The sequence below is a fragment of the Carassius carassius genome, chromosome 45 (assembly GCF_963082965.1).
Source record: "Carassius carassius chromosome 45, fCarCar2.1, whole genome shotgun sequence".
In the NCBI taxonomy this organism is placed as follows: Eukaryota; Metazoa; Chordata; class Actinopteri; order Cypriniformes; family Cyprinidae; genus Carassius; species Carassius carassius.
The window spans coordinates 6,849,683-6,859,569 of NC_081799.1; the positions used below are offsets into that span (position 1 = coordinate 6,849,683).

At 35.3% G+C, this 9,887-nt stretch overlaps 1 protein-coding gene across 2 annotated transcripts in view; it reads right to left on the reverse strand.

Annotated features, from left to right (window-relative positions):
- LOC132127637 (protein FAM163B-like) overlaps positions 1-4,244 on the reverse strand; it is a 43,574-nt gene extending 39,330 nt beyond the window's left edge. The window contains exon 1 of one of the 2 annotated variants that reach the window (XM_059539606.1): positions 3,509-4,244. The gene's annotated coding sequence lies outside the window, so the exon portion shown is untranslated. Of the gene's footprint in view, positions 1-3,504 lie in introns of both variants that reach the window. The other variant, XM_059539605.1, reaches the window with a different exon arrangement.
- Positions 4,245-9,887: the final 5,643 nt, after the last annotated feature.

The window sequence follows — 9,887 nt, forward strand, 5'->3', positions numbered from 1 at the left end:
GAGGGTCAGAGAGCTCTCAGAATGCATCAAAAATATCTTCATTTGTGTTCTGAAGATTTAAGACACTGTGTCAGGTTAAAAACAGTCTAAAATGTCATACAGGTCAAGACGCAATAAATTGTGCAAACTTCAATTAAAAATAAATTTTTCTCTCTCTCTGTGTCTTTCACTGTTACATGGTAGGAGGTGCTATTACCCGTCTTCTGAAAGAGTACTGAATATCTGGATAAAAATACAGGCAAAGAAGAAGCAGAAACAACCAATAGTGTATGTAAGCAGATGCATGTGTAAAATAAAGTTATTAAAATAATGTCTTTTGAGAAAAACTTAATTTTCTCAACTTTTTTTAATGAAACATTCAAGTGCTGATAAAAAAGAATGCATTATGTCAGAATACTTTTTTTTTCTTTTTACATATTGCATGTTCATGTATTGTATTCATACAACAAAATATTCTAGGGTCCATAAATATTTTTGTGGAAATGAAAAAAAATTTTTGACGGTGGCAGGCAATTTTTACAAAAAAAAAACAGAGAAAACAATTAAATTCAATGATTTTTTTTTAAACATATAATAACATTAATCATTTAAAAAAAGTCATTAATAAAATCATATTAAATTGACAGTCCTCTTTATTTCTAGAGGACTTGTCCTCAGTTTAACCGGAACAACAGGCGCTTCAGCTCTCCCGGGCCTCAGGGGCGACTGACTGTGTCTGCATTAGAGGGCCGGAGTGAGCATATGACTCAGGCATTTTTTTTGTAGCCGCTATGTACACAACCTCCAGTCTTCCTCCATCACCACAAAGAGGATAAAAGTGTTTGCAGGACTTACATAAAAACACTCTTTTGTGAGATAACATAGTGTGTGTGTTTAGAGTTTTTCCTGCAGGGCAGCTGAGTACAGCTCCAGCCTCTTTTCCACTTTGCTTCCTGCCCTAATCTTTTTATATCTCTGCCTGTCCAGTTGGCAAGAGGCCACTCCATATCCAGAATCATTCCACAATTTTGTGCTTCAAAAGATATTCTGCTCCTGTCTCACATTGAACATCCCTATATGTTCATGGCCCCTCCTTGGAGAAGATCCTCCTGAGAAATCTCCTCCATACCAAACGATGTGAGAAATAATCCATTTTGTTATTGCTTTGGGACTTTTCCAATTCAGCTTAAGTAGGTTTGGGGGGATGTGAGAGCAAGCTTCCATCTTCTAGTAAAAACAGTCTAGTTTTAACATGTTTATATTCTGCAAGGCATCGGCCGGTATGTTCTCCCTTGGGGAGGCAGGAGTGTAGTAAGCCCATGCTGGTGTCTGCGGTGACAGGAAGTGACATGGCCTTGTGGCAGGAGACATATCAACCGGCCTGGGGGAGGGGATGAGGGTGGAGAGCAGGAACAGTGGAGGACATAAACGAAAGAGTAGTGAGGAAATGTGGTGTGAAAGGCAGCCTGGAGGTTCTGGCAGAAAAGAGTTTGAAGAATGATCCTACAAATATCCAAATCATTAAACGTTCCTGCTCATAGGCCGTATGGTCAGAATAAAATCTTGTCTGTCTAAGTGCACTTTTCAGTTGGATGCTTCAAAAACTTTGTATGACTTAATATTTACATACTTTTTAAGGTGATGCAATTTAAAGTCACTGTAACATTCTGTAATTATTCCTAAACCTTGCTGCATGCAGAATACAAATCATTTTAGTCTCTGAGAAGCACGTTTATATTATATTATGAAAAATGTTTTGTCAGGGTAACCTAAAAAAATGTGTTAACATCATTGAAAGGATAAATGAAAAATAAATATTCTGTCATCATTTAATCACCCTTATGTCTTATGTCCTAACCTGTACTGTATGACTTCTTTCATCATATACATATATATATATATATATATATATATATATATTGTGTTTCAGAGAAGAATGGCATATATGTATGCACAAATGTATGTATGTAAGTATAAATAATAAATAAGTAAATACTAAGTTTTTAAAAATGTTAAAAGTTTTCTTATTTGTTGGAATTTTGGAATTTACCAAGAATGGAAGTCAATGGGGTCCAAAAATCCAACAAAGTTTTCAAAATATTTTATTTTGTGTCCCATAGAAGAATGTCATTCACACTGTAGACACATTAATAAATACATTGTAAATTTTAAATAAAGTTTTAAATAAAACAAAGATTATTGGCAATTTGTACAAGAAAATTATATTTCAGTCAAGTCTACTCAAAAATTTCATTGTAATTCAATGTGTTCCTTGCTATTTCTTTGTATTGATTTATGAAATTTCAATCTTACACCAATTTCACAATATTTGTTTAACAGGTTTATGATTTATGAGGTTTATGAGAAAATATGATTTATATGACATAACAAACTTGACTACTGAAATGTATTTTTACATGTCAGATCAGGCTAAAATAACTTTAAAGGTAACAACTCCACATGTCCACTGCAACAGCACAGTAAAGCTGTTTTGAAGATGATTTGGTTAAAATAAGCTTATAATGGCTTATTCCTCCTTTGAAGATGACACTTTGGAATAGACATGCTATGTCTCTATGATTCACTGGAATGAGGACATGTTGCAATTAATATGTGTGTGACAGATAGACAGAGATGTGACGGGGGAGGGTAAGGATGGAGGAACGGTCATGGTTGGGGGTGGAGAGAATTCTTTAACAATATTATGTTGGAAATGCCCATCCCCCTTTATGTCCCATCTCGTAAATGTCGTAGGGGAAAAATCTCTTTGCACCTTTCAAAGGGGTCATGGGAAATCGCACCCACCAATCAGGAAGAGTGTAGATTGCCATATCTGCTTGACTGCACGTGACATGATGGGTTCAATGGCTCTTAACGTTTGAGTTATCATTAAAAGAGCACAGGTTGAGAAAGATTGCCTTACTTGTAACATGGTCAAAATGCATAATGCAAAATCGTGATGTAGTTACAACTCATTGTAGATTGAAAAACTACGAAAGGTTGTTTCTTTGGGTGCATCTTAAGTACAAACTGTGGGAAAATGTGCTTTTCATTGGTTTTTACCTGGAATTCAACCTCCTATGTGCCTAAAAGTTGTATACTGTAGTGAAGATTTGGTTAAAAACATTAACTCAGACATTAATTATACTTCTATAATGACACAGTATTGAGAAACATCTATCTAGGATATACTACATGTATGTAACATCAACATATTTGAATTAAATCGAGTTCAGCAGGTCAACTTTCCATAACTTCAGCACCATGGACAGAGAACAAGTTCCTACGAATGCCAATTCAAACTATATCAAGAAAAACAGGCATCATTTAATTTCATTAAAAGTGCTTATAATGAAAATATCAACTGGAGAAATTCTTCGCGAGCGTTATTGACATTAAAAGCGAATTAGGATTGATTACTGTTCACACAAACCAATAGAGAGAAAAAACACAGCATTTTTCTATAACAAAAACATTTCTGTGGATATATTAACCGAAATAAATCACAGTTGTGTTCAATCTTACCTACACGAAGGTTAGAATTGAACCAGAGCACATCTGCAGAACTGTTACGGAATCCGCGTGAGCGACTTTCGGCGGTTTTTCCCCCTCGACTTCTGGCGTCCTAAAACCGCTTAAACGTGAAGCGAACGGGTTTGGGAGACAAGAAACGCGGCGTATTAACAGTCTTAAGATGAAGCGAATCGAAGTGTTCCTTATTTCATATCCGTTTATGTGGAGTTGTCAACATCCCGAGCGACTTTTCATCGACGGTTCCTTAAATGAGAGGAAAAAAGAGAGCACAATCGTAGTAATTTAGAAGAGAAAAAACTTGTCGAGGTAAACAAAAGTCCTTTTCGATAGGTACACCTAATCAAATTCGCCGAAATTAGCGTAAACTAGTTTTACATCGAAGAGTGGTCCATGAAATGAGGTGGCGTATAAAAAGCCGTTGCTTCAAACGTCCTCAACCGGAACACGAAACCTTCGCAGCTCCATATCACACTGCGCCTCGAGCTTCAGATGCTGTCTTCTCTCTTTGTAAGGACGATGAAATCTCAGCTTGTTTGTTCACCGATGCTGATTTGCCGTGTGTTTGACGTCGCGTTCTTTCCCGCCAGATAATTGCTGCTGTTTGTCTCGTGCAGCTGAAGGATACTGTAAATCTGCCCGCGCGCGCGGAGTGGGATGAGACGGTTTTACAGTTCCGGTCGCTGCACTGACTGAAGATATGCGGCTATCAGGAACTGTGATGCGAGTTCAACGAATCCAGAGAAGCATCATAAATTCATCAGAGCCCCTGGAAGGCGTTAAGATACCGCCTCCCTGATTAATTAAGTCGTTAAAATGTATGTCGAACTTTTCTGGAGCCACACTTTAGAAAAGTGTTAACGCTGTTGCTTATTTAATCAACATAAGTAGGCTATTGTTGCCTAATTTAAATATTATGTGGCGAACCTTGTAATTAAACATTATGTCAATAATAATGTTAATACTATTGTGTTATACATTGAAACGTTTATAAATCGTTTTATAAATTATTAGTAAGGGCTAGAAATTGTGATTGGATGAGCCGCGTTCTAAACTGATGTTAAATGCTGATAAATACAGCTGCAGCTACTGAGCATGCGCACATCAGTCTAATTTGTCACGCTGAACAACAATACTGTATTTGCATTATTGTAAGGTGTAGGTTTTAGGTGGGGGTGTGTGACATTAATAAAACACAATCTAATAGGTAGAAAATGTAATTTTTTGTTGGTTTCCAGCCGTAGCAACCAATAAATACCAATGTTTATGAGCATGGAAACTGTAAACAGTATACAGTTAGGATGATGAACTATTATTTGCCAGATGAAATGTTTATTTTGATAATTTATTACTCATTTTATCTATTTATTGAATAATGGTGGCTTTTAATGCCGTTGCTTCTATTCTACCCACCTTATTTTAAACGTAAGATCGGACCATTTGTAAATTGAATGTTTGAATTTTCTGACTTTTTATTTGTTGTACAGATTTTATTCACAAATGTGCATTTATATCTCACATTTCTGATGTTATAACAAGCCATTACATTATAAGTTATAAGTCTTTCTTCCTCAGATTGGACTTCATAACTATTGTGAGTTTATTTTTGCCAGATTTGCCAGACATAAACTCACAATTGTGAGATCATATTAAGCTGCTTGATATTGCAAACTGTATCCTATTCATAAACACCGGATAAAGCGCAAATAGTTTTACATTCACTGCCCTTTGTTAATCTTGTAGTTAATTACTCAAAGCTGCTAATGAAGTCTCGTACATTCACAGAAAATATTGCTTACTTCTGTGTTGCAAAACAAGCCAAAGCCAAACTTTTCAGAGAAATAAACTTTATATTTACCATACAGTAATCATCTTTGCATATCAAACAGGGACAGCTTTAAAAATCTAACAACCAAAAGCTAATCACTTCACATTTAAAGCTGTATTTAAGTCATGAACATAACATTTTTTATATCTGATTATTCTTTAAGCGTTTACTGTATTTACAAATGCAGCGTTTCACATTTTCACTTTATGTGCGACACATCAAAGAGGTCCAAGACAGCTGTTGTGAAGTGCGATAAAACAGCGTGTTAGTCATATTTGCATTTCTCATTGATTGCTCTTTCCCAATTTGCAATTCGTTGGAACTAGCGGCTGTTTACAGTCAACAGCACATATAATTCTTGGTTGAAGCAATGAGTGTTGATTATTACACACCCACCCTCACAGTCTTCCTTTCTCTCACGCAAAATGTTGAATTAAGATCTACTGTAGATGATCAAGTCATGTCAGCCGCTGAAATCTGGCCATAAGGTTGTTCTGAAGACCGAACAAAAGAGCCGCCCAGTGGAGATGGATGAAGGCCAAGATAAGCAGTAGCCCATCTGCATAGGGCCTGCTCATTGATTTTGGCCAACATGATAATGACTTGTAGGATACATACACAGCAGGAACTCTGTAGCTTCTCCATCTGAAGGCACAGAATGGACTCTGTGTATTAAAGGCCGCAATGCATTTTGTTTATACAGTCAAAAATACCAACCAAAAATTCATCAGCTATCAGATACAGTCAGATCTTCAGATTCTCCATCTATGTTGTCTATTATGACAATAATAGACAATAATTTCTGCTAAAAGCTGCAGTTTCAGAGTGTAATGTTGTCGCTATCAGTGCTGTTTGATGGTTGGGTTGGGTTGTGGACATTAGAGTGCTCTTATAAAGGTTTAAAGCATTACCAGCCTTTTCTCCAGCTTTTTTAGTCACAACTTCATCTTGAGGTTCGTCTTGAGTTGAGTGGTTGTCAGGACAACAGGAGTCATCCGTTTTCATACAATCTGCTTAAACCCTGCTGACACTTATGTTTAGTCGTGAAGGTTCATGCTTTTTTCTAAAATCATATGTTTTTGTATGAATCGCAGTATGCAAATTCATACCACCTCGTAAAAAAGTTACATTGTTTCTCATGAGTTTCAACTATATGAGACCTAATTTATTTATTGCACAGACTGTGTTTTGACTGCAAAAAACATGAGTACAACAGTCAAACGCATTCGTCTAGCGCATTTACATACTGTAGAAGAACAATGGAATAGTAAACGCATTCTGTCTGAACAGCCCTTAAAGCACTAGGATTTGTATATTTGAGGATTTAACAATTTTTTGTGTGTTGTACCAGCTATTTGTAGTTTTATTTTTCTAATTTATTTTTATAAATCAATCTTCAATCACTTCTATTGCAAATAAATGCTGCCCTTTTGAACTTTCTATTAATCAATTTTTTTTTAAAAAGGACAGTTTGCAGAATTGGTAATCAGAAATGTTTCTTGAGAAGCAAATTAACATCAGATTGATTTCTGAAAGATCATGTGACACGTAAAACTGGATTAATGATGCTGAAAATTCAGCTTTGATCACAGGAATAAATTACATTTTAAAATAATTAAAAAAGCCAAACAGTTATTTGAAATTGCAATAATATTTCACAATATTAGTGTATTTTTGAACAGCCTTGGTGAACATAAGATACATCTTTCGTACACATTAAAAAATAATTCTGACCTCAAAGTTTTCAGCAGTAGCATATCACAAAGGAGTTTTACACTTTCAAAACTAAGACTGTCCTCACTTGGTTCTTCTAAAAAAAAGAAAAATTAAAAATACTTTTTATTGCATTATTTATTAAATTCTCACTATAATAGTGCAAGGCTGTGCATTATACATGACCAGAAGGAAAGTGACGGGACCAGAGCTGTTTCCTGCCCTTTTCCCCTCCTTATACCCTGAGTCTGATACGTCTCTCCTGACGCACGACCAAACAACTCTCTCTCTCTTTGTTTAGTGTGTTTGAGGTAATACTGACTGACTGACTGTTCTAAGCTGGATAATGTCAGTTTGAGCCTCAGGCCATCTGATGACTCAGTGGTGTGTGCCTGCATGCATTACATACATGTGTGTACGACATGCAAAATATACACTAAAACTGAAGGGGCATGACCTTAAATGGGCCGATCGTAACAGCAGGGAAAAGGGTAATAACAAAGCAGAATGGGATTAGTATAATGCAACTAACCATATAATCATGCATAGGTAGAATACCTTTTAAAGGTTAATAACTTGTATTATTAACTTTTTAAAAAGATGGAAAATGCTACTTTTATGTGCAATTAAACTCTACAGCATTTTGGAGCAAATTCAACTGTTTCTAGCTGACAGTAGAACAAATTTTCCATAAATGTCCAAAATTTCTGGAAAGTTTTGAAAATTTCCTGTCTTTAGTTATAATGGTTTTGGCATGTGCAGTTCAAAATGGTTTTAAAATGATTTTAAGGACTTTTTTAGTTTTTGATCCTCTTTATTGTCTCCCTTGTAAAACAAAGCAAAACATAATATTTTTACTTTTAAGTATTTGATCCTTCTTATCTGTAAAACAAAGACAAAAATAATTTTAAAAAATGTAAAAAAAAAAAAATTCGATTTCAGGGACAACAAATTCGGTTCCTTCAAGTTTTTGTTTTCTACTTTCCTGTCCTTCTGCACGTTCCCTGTCTTAATTTCTCTTTCTCATTTGTTGGTTTTTCTTTTTCTTTCTCTCTTTTGATTTTAGCTGAGCCTAGAAATCACAAATAACACTCTAGCAACCACATAGCAATGCAATATTGTAACAAAAACAAAACAAACAAAATGCTCAGAACACCTTGGTAACCATGAAACCCTCTTCTGACAACCAGTCACAATACTCTGGCAACAGCTGCACAGCTCACACTTCCTTCATAAAATCTACAAATTCAGAATCCAGTTCTACTTGGATTCTTTTTTCTTTGGGTCCAGATCAGGCTGGGTTTAGCGTGTCTCAGGCCTGATGATCTGTTGCTCCAGCTCAAGAAACAGTCATGTCCTGAGGCACTGAGCGCTCCTCTGTCCCTGCAACTTCATGTCATTAGCGGATCAGACCAGCATCTGTTCCTGTCTCGCCCCTCCCACATTCACACTGCCTCCCGTCACTGCCACAGGGACCTAAATAACCTTTATTCCTCAGACCAGCTCTCCATGTTTCTTGATTGAGATGACACAATTGGCAGCAGCTGCACCCTTTGTGTCTCTTTGGCTCCAAGGCATTTGAGCATGTGCGTTAAGGAGATTACTATTGCAAGTATTTAATCTAAAAATCTTTTAATTTCATATAAACCAGTGAAAGGATGAAGACACAGGTGGCTCCTTCCAGAAGCACGGCCATTAGAAAAAGTCTTTCTCCAAGCAAACAGCAGAGACACGTCTGTCACACATTCTGTTATATAATACTGTGCACATATAAAGCCCAGCTAAACAAATACACTATTAATGTACACTTTTATACACTGTAATATGAAATACACTCCTGTTTAAATAATGTAACAATAAACAAATACATCAATAATGCATACTATGTAAATGTGCATATGTGTGTGTATATTAATTCTTACAAAATACATTTTAAAGAATATATACAAATGTAAAAAAATAATAATAATAATTATATACAATAGAATAATCAATTTAAAGTCTATACATTTCAGCTATTGAATGTTTAATGGTCTGACCAAATCTCTCTTCCTCCCACTATCTGAAATCACTGAAAGAGACGAAGGCAGCAAACAGCACATTCATTTAGAGCTTAATTAGTGTTTTTGTTTCCATTAACCGTAATAACTTGACATTTATGCTCTCTAATGTGTAGCCTTTTATTTCCCACTAAAGGAAAAAAAATCCTTCCCAGGCACCAAACAGACATCTTTGATATGACCTCAATATCAATGAATCATAATTGTTGTGATGCACTATGAAGCACATTTTGGCAGTCGCAGAGATCCTATAAAAAAGTACAATTTTCTATAAAGGATTTTTGATATGTGTTATCAAGTTGAGATTTTGTTTATAATTATTATTTTTTTAAACATGAAGTATTAACTTGATACATCAATACTTTTTGGTTACACCTATTAACCTATTATTACACTGTAATTGCACAATATTAATTAACAATGTACTTACTATAGGTTTAGGGTTAGGTTAAGGATTAGGCTAGTTGCTTGTATTTTTTAATTGTATAAATGCACATAATTATGCTGTTATTATTAGAGTAAATACATGAAACAAGCAACAGGCAAATGCAAAACAATTAAATGACATCTTACAGATTTAAAAGCCTTACAGCAGTGGGAATAAAAGAATGTATTTACCATGTGCTTATTCACATCTACATCACTGAGAAAAGTTCTCATTACAGAAATCCTCCCTGCTAGTTCACAACAAGCAGATGTTGGAAAAAAGTTTGACCAGAGGGCAAAATAAACAATTGAATTTTCGTTAACCCAGCTAATAGAATTAAGGAAGGATA